This window comes from Mobula birostris, chromosome 12, assembly GCF_030028105.1.
Source record: "Mobula birostris isolate sMobBir1 chromosome 12, sMobBir1.hap1, whole genome shotgun sequence".
Taxonomy (NCBI): Eukaryota; Metazoa; Chordata; class Chondrichthyes; order Myliobatiformes; family Myliobatidae; genus Mobula; species Mobula birostris.
The window spans coordinates 100,076,891-100,096,571 of record NC_092381.1 but is presented as its reverse complement, the minus strand read 5'-3'; the positions used below and the strand labels follow the sequence as shown (position 1 = coordinate 100,096,571).

Here is a 19,681-nt window from a genome sequence, read left to right as displayed (position 1 = left end):
CTGCGATGACACTGGTGCCAAGCTGTATGGGTCCTAATGCCCTTTCCTTGGACAACATTGGTGTCGTGGAGAGGGGAGACTTGCAGCATGGGTAACTTCTGGTCTTCCATACAACCTTGCCTAGCCTGCGCCCTGGAGAGTCAAGACTTTCCAGGCGCAGATCCATGGTCTCGCAAGACTAACGGATGCCTTTAAATTTTAAATATGTCAGGAATATGTTGTTTTGTGGCAGCAGTGCAGTGTAGAGACATAAAGTTGGCATACATTACAAAATATATAAATAGTGCAAAAAAGAAACACAGCAGAGTTCACGAACCATTCTGAAATCTGGTGGCAGGGGTGAAGAAGCTGTTCCTAAATCATTGATTGTGGGTCTTCATGCTCCTGCACATTCTCCCAGTGGGTAGTGACAATAAGCAGGCATGTTCTAGATGGTGAAGGTCCTTAATGATGGATGCTGCCTTCCTGAGACATCACATTTTCAAGTTGTCTTCGATGGTGGAAAAGGTTATGCCCGAGATGAAACTGGCTACTTCTACCTCTAGTGATCCTGTGCAGTGCAGCCTCCATACTAGGTTGTGATGCTACCAGTCCGAATGTTCTCCTGCAAGAAGATGAATCTCAAAGTTGCATATGATATAAACACTTTGATAATAAATTTGAACTTTTGAAGCAGGTGGAAATCTTAGACCACAGCAGTGAGAGGTTGAAGATGTCCTTGAACACTCCAGTTGGTTGGCACAGGTTTTCAGTACCCAGCCTCTTGAATGATGTTCTGATGTCAGCCTCGAAGACCAAGATCACGGGTCACTGTATCCTATGGGGATTTACACAGGCTTAATGTTATTCTTCTTTTAAAAAGTTTGCATAAAAATTGTTGAGCTTACTGGGAGTGAAGAAGCACTGTTATTTATAGTGTAAGGTTTTGCCTTGTAGGAGGTTATGGAACACTACCATAGCCATGTGCATCTGATTGTGTCACTAACTTCACATAGAAATGCATTTTTGCTGTCATGGTGGCCTTCTGTAGGTCATATCTGGACTTCTTGTAGAGTTTTGGAACACTGGTCTTGAACGTTACAGATCTTGCCCTCAGCAGACTGGTTCATCCAGAACTTCTGTTTTTGAGAATGCTCAGTATGTTTTTGAAGGCACATGCTCATCCACACAGGTCTAGATAAAGCCAGTGACAACTGTGGACATTTACTCAAATCCAAAGTTGAATTTCTGGATATGTCCACTAATTAAAAGCAATCCTATAAATGTTCATCTGCCTCCCTTGACCATACTTACAGGTTCCTCACCACTGGTGCTGCAGTCTTCGGTCTCTGCTTATATGGTGGGAATAAAAGTACAGCCAAGTGATCAGACTTGTTAAAGGTATCAATGTCAACTTCACTTCCAGTTCATTTGTTACAAGTACACTGATTGTTGACTTCAGAAAGGGAAAGGAGAGCAAACGTATGTCTACATTAGAAGGTCAAGGGTGCAGTCAGCTGCTATAAATTCCTGGCTGCTAACATATCAGATGACCTGTCCTAGACCCAGCACATAGATGCAATCATCAGGAAAGTGTGCCAATGTATTTACTTTCTTTGGAGAGTAAGGCGGTCCAGCATGTCTCTGAACATTCCAACAAACTTCTATAGACGTATTTTTGAAAGTATCCTGACAGGTAGCATCATGGTCTATTATGGCAATTGAAATGTACAGGAATGTAAGAAGCTGTACAGAGCAGTGGACTGAGCTCAGTACATTACAGGCACATTCCTCACCACTAATGGTAGTATCTACAAAAGGTGCTGCCTGAAGAAGGTAATATCCATCATTGGTGATCCCCACCTCTTACCAAAAGCCAGATGTCCCAAACCATCAGGTTCAAGAACAGTTACTTCTCTTCAGGTCAAGAACTGAATGGTTGAAAAGAAGCAACACACATCAAAGTTGCTGGTGAACACAGCAGGCCAGGCAGCATCTCTAGGAAGAGGAACAGTCGACGTTTCAGGCTGAGACCCTTTGTCAGGATTAACGGAAGGAAGAGTTAGTAAGAGATTTGAAAGTAGGAGGGGGAGATCCAAAATGATAGGAGAAGACAGGAGGGGGAGGGATGGAGCCAAGAGCTGGACAGGTGATTGGCAAAAGGGATATGAGAGGATCGGGGAGAAAGACGGCGGGGGGGGGGGTGGAACCCAGAGGATGGGCAAGGGGTATAGTCAGAGGGACAGAGGGAGAAAAAGGAAAGTGAGAGAAAGAATGTGTGTATATAAATAAATAACTGATGGGGTACGAGGGGTAGGTGGGGCATTAGCAGAAGTTAGAGAAGTCAATGTTCATGCCATCAGGTTGGAGGCAACCCAGACGGAATATAAGATGTTGTTCCTCCAACCTGAGTGTGGCTTCATCTTTACAGTAGAGGAGGCCGTGGATAGACATGTCAGAATGGGAATGGGATGTGGAATTAAAATGTGTGGCCATTAGGAGATCCCACTTTCTCTGGCGGACAGAGCGTAGGTGTTCAGCAAGGCAGTCTCCCAGTCTGCGTCGGGTCTCGCCAATATATAGAAGGCCACATCGGGAGCACCGGACGCAGTATATTACCCCAGCCGACTCACAGGTGAAGTGTCGCCTTACCTGGAAGGACTGTCTGGGGCCCTGAATGATGGTAAGGGAGGAAGTGTAAGGGCATGTGTAGCACTTGTTCCGCTTACACGGATAAGTGCCAGGAGGGAGATCAGTGGGGAGGGATGGGGGGGACAAATGGACAAGGGAGTCGCGTAGGGAGCAATCCCTGTGGAAAGCAGAGGGAGGTGAGGGAAAGATGAGAGTGGTGGGATCCTGTTGGAGGTGGTGGAAGTTACGGAGAATAATATGTTGGACCCGGAGGCTGGTGGGGTGGTAGGTGAGGACCAGGGGAACCCTATTCCTGGTGGGGTGGCGGGAGGATGGAGTGAGAGCAGATGTGCGTGAAATGGGGGAGATGCGTTTGAGAGGAGAGTTGATGGTGGAGGAAGGGAAGCCCCTTTCTTTAAAAAAGGAGGACATCTCCCTCGTCCTGGAATGAAAAACCTCACACTGAGAGCAGATGCGGCGGAGACGGAGGAATTGCGAGAAGGGGATGGCATTTTTGAAAGAGACAGGGTGAGAAGAGGAATAGTCCAGATAGCTGTGAGAGTCAGTAGGCTTATAGTAGACAACAGTGGATAAGCTGTCTCCAGAGATAGAGACAGAAAGATCTAGAAAGGGGAGGGAGGTGTCGGAAATGAACCAGGTAAACTTGAGGGCAGGGTGAAAGTTGGAGGCAAAGTTAATAAAGTCAACGAGCTCAGTATGCGTGCAGGAAGCAGCGTCAATTCAGTCGTCGATGTAGCGAAGGAAAAGTGGGGGACACATGCCAGAATAGGCACGGAACATGGATTGTTCCACAAAGCCAACAGGCATAGCTGGGACCCATAGCTACACCTTTAGTTTGGAGGAAGTGGGAGGAGCCAAAGGAGAAATTATTAAGAGTAAGGACTAATTCCACTAGACGGAGCAGAGTGGTGGTAGAGGGGAACTGATTAGGTCTGGAATCCAAAAAGAAGCGGAGAGCTTCCTGATGGGGGATGGAAGTATATAGGGACTGGATATCCATGGTGAAAATAAAGCGGTGGGGGCCAGGGAACTTAAAATCATCAAAAAGTTTAAGAGCGTGAGAAGTGTCACGAACATAGGTCGGAAGGGATTGAAAAAGGGGGGATAAAACCGTGTCGAGGTATGCAGAAACGAGTTCGGTGGGGCAGGAGCAAGCTGAGACAATAGGTCTGCCAGGAGAGGCAGGTTTGTGGATCTTGGGTAGGAGGTAGAAACGGGAAGTGCGAGATGTGGGAACTATAAGGTTGGTAGCAGCGGATGGGAGATCCCCAGAGCTGATAAAGTCGGTGATGGTGTGGGAGACAATGGCCTGGTGCTCCTTAGTGAGGTCACGATCGAGGGGTAAATAAGAGGAGGTATCCGCGTGTTGTCGCTGTGCCTCGGCAAGCTAGAGGTCAGTACGCCAGACTACAACAGCACCCCCCCCCCCTTATCGTCGGGTTTAATAATATGTTTAGAATTAGTGCGGAGGGAGTGGAGAGCAGAGCGTTCCGAAGGAGTGAGGTTGGAATGGGAACAAGGTGCGGTGAAGTCGAGACGGTTGATGTCCCATCGGCAGTTAGCAATAAAGAGATCCAGAGCAGGCAGAAGACCAGAGCGGGGTGTCCATGAAGAAGAGGAGGGTTGAAGACGGGAGAAGGGGTCATTGGTGGGGGTGGAAGAGTCCTTGCCGAAGAGGTAGGCTCGGAGACGGAGACAGCGGAAGAAGAGTTCCGCATCATGGTGAACACGGAACTCGCTGAGGTGTGGGCGAAGGGGCTGGAAATTCAAGCAACACACATCAAAGTTACTGGTGAATGCAGCAGGTCAGGCTGGAAATTCAAGCAACACACATCAAAGTTGCTGGTGAACACAGCAGGCCAGGCTCTTCCTAGAGATGCTGCCTGGCCTGCTGCATTCACCAGCAACTCTGATGTGTGTTGCTTGAATTTCCAGCATCTGCAGAATTCCTGTTGTTTGCAGTTGAAAAGAAGTAGCCAGAAGTAGCTATTCTTGAACCAACTAACACAGCCCTAATCACTACAATTTAGCACCATTTTGAACAGTTTACAGTAAAAGGGTTTTCATTCATTCTTATAAATGCTGTGGTTCATTTATGATTTTTTGTGAATGCTGCTTATATGATATGCGCATGTGATGCTGCTGCAAGTAAGTTTTTCATCACAGCTGTACTTCTACATGTGTCAATAAACTCAACTTTGACACTTTCCTATAACCTTCAATTTTCCTGTGTTTACCTGTCTCAGCCTTCAGTGCACTTGATAGCTCAGCATCCTCGGGTCTCTGGATTTGTTGATACAAAAGATTCACAACTTTCTGAGAGAAAAGGTACAGGTGAGCAAGGACGGGATGATAGGGAGGACATAATAGCAGTGTCTAGAGATTACATTCTTCGGGGATCATCCAGTGTGGCCATGCTGGTAGAACTTAGAAACAAGAAGGAGGGAGGTCACTCTAGTGGGGCAGTAGGGTTGTATTATACACCACCCCCCCCCATAATCAGTGTGAACTTGAGGAGCAGGTGTGTAGAAAATTTGTTCGTTCTTGGAAGAATAACAGGTTTGTATTAACATAGATTTTAATAGCCCCAATATTGATTGGACTACCCAGAGTGTTAAGGGCCTGAATGGGGTAGACTTTGTGAAATATCTCTAGGAAAGTTTCCTGAGTCAATATATAGAAGCCTCTTTTTGGGAAAGTGCAATACTGTACCTCCTCTTAGGGAATGAGACAGAGTGAGTGACTAAAGTGGCAGTCAGGGAGTAATTTAGCTCTAGTAATAATGATTCTATTATCTTTAAGGAAGAGATGGAAAAGGATAGGACAGGTACACAGGTTAAGGTCCTAAACTGAAGCAGATGTAATTTTGGAGAACTAGATAGGATCTAGCAGAGGTCGATTGGATGAGCCTGTTGAAAGGAAAGGAGTGAATGACAAGTGGGAGTCTTAAAAGTAAGATAAGCAAGTGTCCGTGTTCGATTGAAGGTTAAACTTGGCTGACAAGAGATATTGAGATTCCCCTCAAGAAAAAGAAGGAGGCGTACATTGGTTTTAGGAGCTTAGGATTGAGCAAATCACTTGTTGACTTTAAAAGGATGGTAGGTAGGCTGATGCCGGTGAACAATGGGTAGTTTTAACCACTGTAGAGCCTTGTCCACTGTAGTTTCTGTACCATGCAGCAATGCAGCATGTTAGTATGCTCTCTCCTACACATCTGTAGAAGGTCATGAGTATTGTGAGCATACTCCAGCTTTCTTCAGACTCCTCAGAAAGTAGAGGCATTGGTGAGGTTTTTTTTTTGATTGTGTAGTATATGTTCTGGAACCATGAGAGGCTGTGTGAGATGTGCACTCGCAGGAGTTGGAGGCTTCGCAGTTTTTACTGCTGTGCCGCTGATGTTAAAGAGGGTTGTAAGTGGTGTGAGTACTCCTGAAGTTGATAACCATCTCCCTTTGTCATGTTGACATTGAAGAAGAGGTTATTTATGTGGCATTAGGCCTTCCAACTTCTCTCTGTAGGCCATCTTGTCACTTGTCATTGTTGGTGATGAACCCCCACCACTATTGTGTCATCCACAAATCTGACAATGTAATTACTCAGTATTTGGCTGTGCAGCCATGTATAAGCAGAGTGTGTAACAGTGGGTTCAGTACACAGCTGTGTTGAGAATCATAGGGAGGGAAGAATGGTTCTGCATCCTGACTGTCTGAGATCTATTGACTAGGAAGTCCAATACCTAGTTGCACAGTGGGGTACTTAGACTGAGGAGTAGAAATTTGTTCACTGAGGTCTGTGGGAAAATAAATGAAATCCAGAAAGAGCATTCTGACATGTGTCCATGTTTTCTAGGTGTGCATGTTCTGTCAGTAAACATATTGGTGAGTGTCCAGCGTTGCAGGAACGGAGTTTTTTATGTGTGCCATTATCAGCCATTCAAAGCACTTCATGGTAATTGCTGTTAGTGCCACTGGGTCGTAGTTGTTTAGCTCGAAAGGTATAGAGTTCTTCGGGATATGGATGATGGAGGCCGATTTGAAGCATGTGGGGACAGCAATCTGGATGAGTGAAGTGCTGTAGATATCCGTTGAAAGCTGGTGTGTACACTCCCTGAGTACTCCACCTGAGATGTTGTCTGGCCCGGCAGCTTCACAGGGATTGACTCTCTGCAGAGTCCTTCTCATGTCCACTACTGTATAAACAGTGGCTACTCACCTAAAAGGGGAGATTGCTTTCATGGCTATTGTTATGGTGCATGCTTAAAAGAATGCATAAAAGTTGTCTAGAGCATTGGGGACAGAGGCGTAGCTAGTACAATCAACGCTGTTTTCTCTTGCATAGTCAATAATGCCCTTGACACTGGGGATCATTATTGGATGGATGTTCCTGAATTTTTTATGTGCAGGTGGTCTTTGCCTTCTTGATGCCTAACATGAAGTTTCTCTTGGCTGTTCTGGGTGCTTTTCTGTCTCCAGACTTGAAGGCTGTGTCCCAGGCTTTTAGTAGGGAGCGTACTTCTGCATTCAGCAAGGGCTTCAGGTTGGGCAACTATAACTATTCTTGAGGCACTGACATCACCTACACACTTACAGATGTAGCCAGTAACAGATATGGCATATTACTCAAGATCTCTGCCTTCTCCATTTGTGGCAGCCTCCCTCAACATCTGCCTGTTAGTCTGTTCAAAAGTCTCCTGTAATTATGAAGAGACCACCTGGATGTTTGTTTTGTAGAAACCTGATGATGCTGCAAGTCTCTCCCAGTGCAGCTTCAGCGTTTGCTCAGGTGTATGTAGACAGTGGTGGTGAACATAACAGTAAACTCCATGAGCAGGTAATGCGAATAATGTGTGAGTAGGTAAGGAGGATAAATCTCCAGAGTGTGCAGCCTGACAGCCTGCATCCTTAGACTGTGTAGGAAGCTAGTGAAGAAATCAGAGAGGCCTTTGCCGAGATATTTGTTTCATCATTAGCCACTGGTAAAGTTTCCAAAGGGTGGAATTTGGCCAATGTTGTTCCATTGTTTAAAAAGGATAGCAAGAACAAGCCAGTGAACAACCACAGGCCAGTCAGCCTGACAGCTGTAGTGAGGTAATTACTGGAGAGAATTCTGAGGGAAAGGATCTGCCAATATTTGGATAGAGAGAGTCTGATTAGGAGGAGTCGACAAGGTGGATGAGGGGGAGGGCGGCAGATGTTCTTTATTTGGACTATAGCAAGGCTTTTACCAAACTCCCGCATGGTAGGCTGGTCTGGAAAGCTAGGTCCATGGAATCCAGGGAGAGCTAGTTAGGTGAATTCAAAATTGGCTTAGAGATGGGAAGTAGAGGGTGGTGTTTAAAGGTTGCTTCTCAGAATGGATATCAGTGACTAGGGTGTGCTGCAGGGGTAGGTGTTGGAACTCTTGATATTCATTATTTATATAAATGACTTGGATGTAAATGCATAACGCTTAATCAGCAATTTTGCAGATGATGCAAAATTAGGAAGCATTGTAGTTAGTGAAGAAAGTTATTGCAGATTACAAGAGGATCTTGATCAGTTAGAGAAGTAGGCTGAGGAATAGCAAACAGATTTCCATAGATTTAGTGTGAGGTTATGCAATTTGGAAAGTCAAGTCAGTGTAGTACCTATACTATGAATGTTAGGGCACTAGAGAGTGTAATGGGACTGAAGGACTTCTGAGTATAAGTACATAGTTTGTTAAAAGTGATGTCGCAGGGAGACAGGGTGGTGAAAAGGGTATTTAGCATCATCAGTCAATGCATTCAGTATAGGAGTTGGGACATTATGTTGCAGTTGTAAAAGTTGTTGGTGAGACCACACTTAAACTACATAGTATAAGTACTGTGTACAGGTTTAGTCGCCCTGCTCAGTTTATACTGGAAATGATGCAGAAAAGGTTTACTAGAGAGTTGCCAGATCTAGAGGGCCTGAGTTACAGGTTAGATCTGAATGAAGGTTAACGTTATAGAAATGTTTAAAGTTATGAGAGACAAGTATAAAATGGATGGTAGTAGTATTTTCCCCAAGGTAGAAGAGTCCAAAACTAACAGCACATAAATTTAGAATGAGAGGGGAAAGATTTCACACAGAAGATGATGAGGATATAACAAGCTGTCAGAAGAATTAGTTGAGGCAAGTACAATAGTATCATTTAAAAAGCACTTGGATAAGTACATGGAAGGGCGAGGTTTAGAGTGATATGGGTCGAACACAGGAAATTGAAACTGGGTGGGTGATCACTGTGGTTGGGATGGACTTGTTGGTCCCAAGGACTTGTATCATAAGACAATAAGATATAGGAGCAAAGAAGGTCATTTGGCCAATCAAGTCTGTACTACCAGTTCATCATGGTTGATCCATTTCCCTCTCAGCCCCAATCTCCTGCCTTCTTGTATCCATTCATGCCCTGACTAGTCAACCACTACCTTAAATATACCTAATGACTTGGCCTTCACATCTGCCTGTGGCAATGAATTCCATGGATTCACCACTCTGGCTAAAGAAATTCCTCCTCGTCTCTGTTCCAAATGGATGTTCCTCTAAGGCATCTTCTGGCCTTGGATTCCCCCACAATAGGACACATCTTCTCCACATCTTTCAAACCTGGAACATTTTTCAGAACTTCCTTTGAAGTCTATCCAAATAATGTCAGCACATCCTTCCTTAGATAATGGGCTCAAAACTGCTCACAATACTCCAACTGAGGCCTCACCAGTGCCTTATAACAGCTCAACATGCTTTTATATTCTAGTCCTCTCAAAATGGATGCTAACATTGCATTTGTCTTCCTTACCACAAATTTAACCTGCAAATTAATCTTTAGGAAATCCTGTACAAAGACTCCCAAGTCCCATTGCACTTCAGATTTTTTAATTGTCTCTCTACTTAGAAAATAGTCTACGCTTTAATTTCTTTTACCAAAGTACATGACCAGACACTTCCTGACACTATATTTCATCTGCCACTTCTTTTCCCATTCTCCTAATCTGTCTATGTCCTTCAGGAGCCTCTCTACTTCCTCAACAGTATCTGCCCCTCCATCTATTTTTGTATTGTCCACAAACTTGGCCACAAAATTCCCATCATCCAACTTATTGACGTATATCATAAAAAGAAGCGCCTCAAACACAGACCCCTGTGGAACGCCACTAGTCACCGACAGTAACTAGGCTCCCTGTATTCCCACCCTTTGCCTCCTGCTAATCAGCCAATACTCTATCCATGCTAGTATCTTTCCTGTAATGCTACGTGCTCTCAACTTGTTAAGCAGCCACATATGTGGCACTTTGTCAAAGGCCTCCAAAAAATCCAAGGGCACAACATTTACCAATTCTCCTTTGTCTATCCTGCTTGCTATTTTTTCAAAGAATTCCCACAGATTCGTCAGGCAAGATTTTCACTAAAGGAAACCATGCTGATTTCGGCCTGTTTTATCATGTACCTCCAAGTACCCCAAAAGTGCATCCTTTACAATCAGCACTAACATTATCTCAATCACTGAGGTCAGACTAGTTGGCCTATAATTTCCTTTATTCTGCCTCTCTCCTTCTTGAAGAGTGGAATGACATTTACAATTTTTCAGTCCTCGGGAACCATGCCAGAATCCATTGATTCTTGAAAGATAATTACTAATGTCTCCACAATCTTCAGCCACGTCTTTCAGAACCTTGGTGTGTAGACCATCTGGTCCAGGTGACTTAGCTACCTTCAGACCTTTCAATTTCCCAAGCATTTTTGCTGCCTGACGGTCTTGAACTTCCAGCATACTGCTAGTATCTTCCACAATGAAGACCGATGCAAAATACTTATTCAATTCATCCACCATTTCCTTGTCCCCCATTACTACCTCTCCAGCATCATTTTCCAGTGGTCTGATAGCTACTCTCACCTTTCTTTTACACTTCATGTATCAGAAGAAAGTTTTTGTTTCCACTTCATTATTAGTTTACTTTCATATTCCAACTTTTCTTTCTTTATGATATATTTTAATTGCCTTCTGTTGGTTTTTAAAAGCTTCCAATTGTCCAACTTCCTACTAATTTTTCCTCAATTATATGCCCTCACTTTGGCTTTGACTTCTCTTGTCAGCCACAGTTGCATCATCTTGTCTTTAGATACTGCTTCTTTAGGATGCATCTATCCTGCACCTTCGGAATTGTTCCCAGAAACTCCAGCCATTGCTGCTCTGCTGTTATCCCTGCTAGTGTTTCCTTCCAATCAACTTTGGCTAGCTCCTCTCTCATGCCCAATTTACTCCTCTGTAATGCTAATACATCTTACTTTAGCTTCTCCTCAAATTGCAGGGTGAATTCAATCATATTATGATCACTTCCCCTAAGGGCTCCTTTACGTTAAGCTCTCTAATCAATTCTAGTTCATTGCACAACACTCAATCTAGAATAGCTGATCTCTCGGTGGGCTCAACCATAAGCTGCTCTAAAAAAAATACCATCTCATAAGCATTCTATAAATTACCCCTCTTGGGATCTAGCAGCAGTTTGATTTACCCAATCTACCTGTATATTGAAATCCCCATAAGTACACATCTTTGCTACTGTTCTGTACGTAACTCCCATCAGGGTTTTTTTACACTTGCAGTTTCTTAGCTCCCTCCAGAGTTATTCTACGTCTTCATCTACATCAATGTCACCTCTTTTTATGGATTTAATTTCATTTTTTTACCAACAGAGCCACCCCACCACCCCTGCCCACCTGCCTGTCCTTTTGATACTATCTGTATACTTGTAGGTAAGCTCTCAGCCTTCAGCCACGATTCAGTCATACCGACAATGTCACACATGCCAATCTGTAACTGCTGCAAGTTCATCTACCTTATTCCGTATAGTGCGCACATTCAAATATAACACCTTTAGTCCTGTATTCATCACCCTTTTTGATTTTGTCCTTTTAGATTTCAACTCATCACATTGACTGCAATTTTGCCCTGTCATCAGCCCCTGCTTGCTAACAGTCTCACTACACAATGCCTCTGTTTGTAAACCAACTACCCCATCCGGCCCTATCACTCCAGTTCCCTTCCCCATGCCAACTTAGTTTAAGCCCCCCTGACCAGCTGTAGCAAACCTGCCTGTCAGGATATTGGCTCCCTTCAGGTTCAAGTGTAACCCGATCCTTTTGTACAGGTCATACCCTACCAGAAGAGATCCCAATGATCCAGAAATCTGAACCCCTGCCCCCTGCACCAGTTCCTCAGCCAGTTAATCTGCCAGCATACCACTGGAGGAAACCTGTATACCCCAGGGAAACCACACACAATGGCAGAAAGAGCATGCAAATTCCACTCAGACAGCATCAGAGGTCAGATTTAACCCAAGTCTCTGGAGCTGAGCAGCAGTAGTACTAATGGCTGTGTTACTGAGAATGGCTAGAATTTGGAGAAGACCTGCTGATAGAGATTCAGTCAGAGTCCTCATAAGCAGAATGAAGGAAAACTTAATGGAGACAATATTGCCGACGTTAGGGAAAGGGCAGAGGTAGTGAAAATAATTGAATCTTCCAAAGAGCATTGCCTCTTCTCAACACTTGAGAATTCAGTTTCTCTGTTCGTATAGATGGCATTAAGCTGCATACAGTGCTGCAGTGTAGGATAAGCAGAAAGGAGAATGGAATTAGACCACAACTGAGCTATTCGAAAGCATGGGAAAAGAACAAGATTGTGCAGTAGTGTATGTGGAATATTAAGGAATACAAGGAATAAACAGGAAAGTGGGATTAATTTGGGGATGTTACAGCTAGCAGGAGAGTAATATCAGTCTAGGGTGGTTACCAAACAGTGTAGGTGACAATGGTGAGGTGGGATTTTAATATTTATTAGGATTAAGCACGAGAGTGGGATTTTAATGGACGTTGGGAGTGAACCACAGTGCAATATTACACTCTATAAGATATTAAAATGGTTCAGGAATGAGCAAATAAGTGTTTTGGGTGACAGGGGATATCTAAGCATATTGAGATTAAAGGAGTAGGGTTGGACCACATAGAAAATGGAGAATCCCTGTTCTCCAACATTAAATTTATCTTTTGAAGGGGAGGGGAGGAGTGGCAATGAATTCCACAGATTCACCATCCTCTGGCTAAAGAAATTTCTCATCTCTTTTCTAAATGGCTGTCCTTTTTTGAGGTCGTGCCCTCTGGTCCTAAACTCTCTCATGATTGGAAACATCCTCCCCTCGTCCACTCTATCTAGGTCTTTCAATACTTTGTAGGTTTCAATAAAATTCCCCCTCATTCTTTTAAACACCAGTAAGTACAGGCCCAGAGCTATCAAATACTCTTCATACATTAACCCTTTCACTCCCACGATCACTCTCATAAACCTCCTCTGACCCCTCTCCAATACCAGCACTTCCTTCCTTAGATATGGGGCCCAAAATTGCTCACAATACTCCAAATGTGGTCTACTCAGTGCTTTATAATACCTCAGCATTACATCCTTGCTTCTATATTCTAGCCCTATTTGCTTTTTTTTTACTACTGTCTGAACCTGCGAGTTCAGGGACTTGGACTAGGACTGCATTAGGACTCCCAAGTCCCTTTGCACCAATGATTTGGAATTAGCTCCCTAGTTAGTAAAATAGTCTGCACCTTTACTTGAGTGAGCTTGGGCTTTTTTCTTTGGAATGGAGGAGGATGTGGGGTGATTTGATAAAGGTGTACAAGTTGATAAAAGGTATAGATCAAGTGGACTGCCAGAGTGTTTTTTTCTAGGGCAGAAATTATGGGTACATGGTCATACGGATATATAAATATCCACTGTATATTTAAAGTGGAAGTTGATAAGTTCTTGATTAGAAAATGGAATTAGACATGGTTATTACTGTGTGTTGGTAGAGTAGGAGAGCATGGAGGTGGAATATTGCAGGTGCTGTGGAAAGTAGTGTGAGTTATTAAACAGAATAAGGCATGAATGGGAAGATGTTACTGTGAAGGTGAGGAATTAAAGGGTAATTATTTAAAAGGATGAATAAGAGCTCAGTAAAACTGCAGATTAAACAAGAGAATGGGTTTGGATGACAGGATAGGAAAGAACATGCAGGAGAGTATGCTAATATGATTAAAATATATTATTAAGGGAGTGGGAAGGGAGAAGGATGGGTTACTAGGAAGTTAAGGAAATGAGAAGAGAGCAAGATTTTGGGGTGAAATATTACAACCAGTAGGGACCTTTGCAGCCTTTCTCATCCAGGCAAACTCTCAGATTGAGACTTGTACCTAGTGGGATGGATTTGGAGCATCAGGTGGGGTAATTTGCTACAGATTCCACTAATGTGCTCTTGTACGCTCAGTATTTATATATCTAGTCCACTGAATTTCTGATTGATGGTGTTTGTAGGGACTCAGTTATTCTCAGTTTATAGTAGGAAATGGGGTCTGAGCAGTAAGTGGCATTAGAGCGTGTTATTGAAAAAGATCAGGAGAGCAAAGGTTGACTGAGATTTTAACAGTTATGCAGCAAAGAAGAGTGTAGGATAAGATTGAATGGAATCTGAATAAGGTAGGGAGTGAATGGGCAGTTAAAAGAATGAACAGTGGCTAGAGAAAGTACTAAGACTGGAACAGAACAGGCATAGAGTAAACAAGAAGGTTGGAGGGAATTGGGCTGTTTACAAAAGTGTGAGAAATCTATAATGGAAGTGATATTGAACAAGACAATGTATCAGAGGTTATTTTAGTAAACTGGATTGTGGAATCTTGACAAACATCATGAGCCAGAGATCTGTACCAAAGAGTTACGGGGAGTTCCCCAGTAGTTTGTGTCCAGGAATGAGGGATGCCCTTCCCAGTGCCAGAAACCATTTTATATCTAACCCAAGCTGCAATGAAGTTGAATTAATTGCCTAACCTATGTTTAGTTTGGCCCCAAACATTGATATCAGGTGTACACAGTTAAGCTGGATATCTGAACTATTAATGATGCATTTAATATATTTGATGGAAAGCAACTGTTACAGGTAAGGTCTTCAATTACTGCTACTGCTTTTAAATTGTTGTGGTTTGAGTGGAGAAGTTGTGAATGAAGAGGGAGTACCAGTGATAGAACAGTGAAACATTTCCATGCTAAGTGATAGAGTTGAGTTTTTAGGGTGGTTTTATCAAGTACCTGCTGAATATATGCTTCTCATTGGTAGAGGCTTTGGGAGAAGCTACCTAAGAGGCCTTGGCAAGTTGCTGCAGAGCATTTTGTAGAGACTGCATGCTTCAGTTGTGGTGAAGGATGGAGTGAAGGTTTAGAGTAGTGGGTGGAGTGCCAGTCAGACTAGTTATTTTGTCATTGATGGTGTTTAAGCATTTTGTATGTTGAAGACACTCTTATCAAGGCCAGAGAAGAATATTCCATACTTCCTTCAATTTGCCCTGCAACTAATGCTTTGGCTTTGGTGAATATACTCTGAACTTCATTCCTTACATTGAGAATGGGTGTATCAATATATTGCTTTGGAATACAGTACAGCAACATGTGGAATCTTCTGGTTCCATTCCAAAAACATAGGCTATCCCACAATAGGAGATGAGGCAGAATTGTTTCCCCTTTGTAGTACTATAATGCTTGCTAACCAAATGGACACTTCAGATCTATTTGGAGAAACCATGAGCAAAGTGGGCAACCTTTTTGCAGAACACCTATGCTCAGTTCTTAGTGGCCTTCCCGAGCTCTCAGTTGCAGACTGTTTCAGTTCCCCTATCCATTACCACACTGACCTGCCCATTTCAGTCTTTACTGCCAGGATGAAGCCCAGCAACACTTGGGTAGACTATGACCCAGTGACATGAGTATTAAGTTTTCTAATTTTAGGTAATCCTTTTCTAACCCCCCCCCCCCAATCTTCCTTCAGTCCTCTAATTTTGTCCCCTTTTTCCACACCAGTCCCCATTTACCATTCACCCATATTTGTCACTCTCCCCCTCCAGGTTCCCATCCACTTCACACATAAGTTCCTCCCATCCACACAGTCTAAGCATATGTCCGTGATAATATTCTGATTCCCATTCTCACCTTCTTTACTTATCAAAATCCAACACTGATAACACTTTATGCTCCTGCTTATCTGCCTCCAGCAGCTGTCTCCCATCTTCACAATCTTTCCCCTCATTTGCTCTATTTATTCCTTTTCCCTATTCCTCTGTCTCTTTATCTGCCTCCATCTAACACTCACCTAGCATTGTTTCCCAATACCACCCCCGCTCACCTCCCCTAACAGTCACCACCTGCCTGTCCTCTTACACCTCCGCTCTACCCACCAATTGCCTTACAATCCTTTTTCACTATTTTCCTTTTCTTTATACTGGCCTTCTCACCTCTCCACTCTCATGTCATAGAGAAGCACAGCCTAGAAACAGGCTCTTCATCCCATCGAGTCTATGGTGAAACCATTTAAACCGCCTAATCCCATCAACCTGCACCAGGACTATAGCCTTCCATATCCCTACTATCCATGTATCTATCCAAACTTCTCTTAAACGTTGAAATTGAGCTCACATGCTCCACTTGTGTTCGCAACTCATTCCACATTCTCATGACACTCTGAATGAAGAAATTTCCCCTCATGTTCTCCTTAAACTTTTCACCTTTCACCCTTAACCCATGTCCTCTGGTTGTAGTCCTACCCAAACACATTGAAAAAACCCTGCTTGCATTTATCCTGTCAATACCCCTCATGATTTTGTATACCTCTATCAAATCACCTCTAAATTTTCTATGTTCTAAGGAATAAAGTCCTTACTTATTCAGTCTTTCCTTATAGCTCAGGTTCTCCATCCATAAACATCCTTGTAAATTTTCTCTATACTCTTCAATCTTATTCATATTTTCTCTGTAGGTAGGTGACTAAAACTGCACACAAAACTCCAAATCAGACCTCACCAATGTTTTATACAACTTCAACATAACATCCCATCTCCTGTACTCAATACATTGCCAATGTGAAAGCCAATGTGCTTTACGACCCTATCTACCTGTGACACCACATTCAACAAATTGTGGACCTGTACTCCCAGATCCCTTTGTTCTACCACACTCCTCAGTGCCCTACCATTCACTATGTAAGCCTTCCACTGATCTTGATGCAGGTTCCAAAATGAAACATCAACAGTTCCTTCCCCCCTCCCATCCTCCCACAGATGCTGCTCAACTCTCCCAGCTCCAGATTGCAGCATCTGTAATCCTTTGTGCCCCCTCAAATCTATTTTCCTATCCTGTTCATATTCTCTTCTGTTTTTCTACTGTGATACCAAATGAGAAGCAAGTTCTACTACTCCAGGTCTTCATTGTGTGTTAGAAAAGTAGGCTGGGATGGTTAGCAGTGTTTCTTATAATAACCACTTTGTGTTTTGTTTGAAACACTTGGCTCCAAACCTCACCACGAATGAGCTCAAAGAACTGCATTCCAGAGGTGAGGTAAGAGAATTTACCCTTGACTACCCAGTATTTGACTGGGTGTGACATCAATGGTTGGAGGCAAACCATGCACAAGAAAGATGCTTGACTGTCTGGCTACTGATCACAACTCCATAACATCTCTGCAGCAGATCCTCAGAGCAGTGACATTGACTCAGCCACCTTCAGCTGCTTCATAAGGTCACAAAGGGGAAATTTGCTGATGATTACATAATGTACTGATTTGAAACCCTTCAGTCAGTGAAGTAACCAATGAGCACGTTCTGCAGAACCCAGGCTACATTCAACAATGTACTGATGAATAGCAAGTAACATCCACACCACATAGATATCAGGCAATACTTGTCTTCACTGCCTATTCTATACACTCAATTACATTATCATCACTCTCCCTCTAATGACCGGAAACTCAGCTGGAGCAGCCACATGAAACACCATGGCCACTTGAGCAGGTCAGAGGATGGGTGTCCTGCAGTGAGTGATTATTCTCCTGACACTTCCAAGGCTTTTCCAGCATCTCCAAACCACGTCAGAAGTGTAATAGAATTTTTTACACTTCTTTGCAGTTCCAAAACATTCAGGAGATTGACACCATCTCAGAAAAGCTTGTTTGACACTCCATCACCCACCCTGAAAGTTCATTCCTGCAACCTACAAAATGGCAACAGCTACTCTCCTGGGCTAGTCCAACAGCTTCTCCCAACCCCACAAGGTTTCCACCACTATTAGTCCTTCAACACCACTGGGTCGAAGTCCTGGAACTCCAACACCACCACTCTCCCAACATTGCCATCCAAGCACCTCTCCCAGAAGGATTATTTTAGAAACATAGAAAACCTACAGCACAATACAGGCCCTTCAGCCCACAAAGCTGTGCCGAACATGTCCTTACCTGAGAAATTACCTAGGGTTAGCCCATAGCCTTCTATTTTTCTGGGCTCCATATACCTGTCCAGGAGTCTCTTAAAAGACCCTATCATATCCGCCTCCACCACCATCACCGGCAGCCCATTCCACGCACTCGCCACTCTCTGCATAAAAAAACTTACCCCTGATATCTCCTCTGTACTTATTTCCAAGCACCTTAAAACTGTGCCCTCTCGTGCTAGCCATTTCAGCCCTGGGGAAAAGCATCTGACTATCCACACGATCAATGCCTCTCATCATCTTATACACCTATATCAGGTCACCTCTCATCCTCTGTTGCTCCAAGAAAAAAAGGCCAAGTTCACATAACCTATTCTCATAAGGCATGCTTCCCAATCCAGGCAACCTCCTTGTAAATCTCCTCTGTACCTTTTCTGTGGTTTCCACATCCTTCCTATAGTGAGGTGACCAGAACTGAGCACAGTACTCCAAGTGGGGTCTGACCAGGGTCTTATATAGCTACAACATTACCTCTTGGCTCCTAAACTCAATTCCACGATTGATGAAGGCCAATGCACTGTATGCTTTCTTAACCCGAGTCAACCTGCGCAGCAGCTTTGAGTGTCCTATGGACTCAGACCCCAAGATCCCTCTGATCCTCCACATTGCCAAGAGTCTTACCGTTAATACTATATTCTGCCATCATATTTGACCTACCAAAATGAACCGCCTCACACTAAGCTGGGTTGAACTCCATCTGCCACTTCTCAGCCCAGTATTGCATCCTATCAATGTCCCGCTGTAACCTCTGACAGCCCTCCACACTATCCACAACACCTCCAACCTTTGTGTCATCAGCAAATTTACTAACCCATCCCTCCACTTCTTAATCCAGGTCATTTATAAAAATCACAAAGAGTAGGGGTCCCAGAACAGAGCCCTGAGGCACACCACTGGTGGCCGACCTCCATGAAGAAGATGATCTGTCTACAACCACTCTTTGCCTTCTGTGGGCAAGCCAGTTCTGGATCCACAAAGCAATGTCCCCTTGGATCCCATGCCTCCTTACTTTCTCAATAAGCCTTGCATGGGGTACCTTGTCAAATGCCTTGCTGAAATCCATATACACTGCATAGTTCAAGAAAAAAAAACACAATCCCTTATTCTCAAGGCAATTAGGGATGGGCAATAAATGTTGACCTTGCTTGTGATGCCTTTGCTAGGAAAATGGGCAAAGTGTTAACTGAGTTCACTAAGAGATATGGTGAAGAGTTGGTGGGTTATATTTAAATTGCTGACCCCAGTGTCATCAGTGGGTATGTAATGGGTTGAAAGGGACGGAGTGAGGAGTAAATCTTCAATGTGAGTGAAAACAAGAGAATGCTACTGTGAACACTACCTCATTATTTTAATTTATATTATTTCTGTTTTTGCATGATTTTTAATCTGTTCAATATACATATACTGTAATTTTTTCTTTATTCTATATTATTTATTGCATTTACTGCTGCTGCTGAGTTAAAAATTTCATGACACATGCCAGTGATAATAAACCTGATTCTGATTCTGATGCAGGGTTGCACATCTAGTCATAGAGTAATATTTCATAGAAACAGGCCCTTCAGCCCAATTGGTTCTTGTCAGCCAAGGTACCTCCTATCCATGTACTTAACCAAATGTCTTCTGAATGTTACCTGTCTCAACTACTTCCTCTAGTAGCTCATTCTAAATATGGATTACCCTCTGCACAAAGACATTGCCCCTG

The 19,681-nt window shown here is 43.4% G+C and overlaps 1 protein-coding gene across 6 annotated transcripts in view; it reads left to right on the top strand.

Annotated features, from left to right (window-relative positions):
* Positions 1 to 19,681, top strand: part of LOC140206146 (rab GTPase-activating protein 1-like) — a 568,372-nt gene that overhangs the window by 409,984 nt on the left and 138,707 nt on the right. The window lies entirely within an intron of this gene.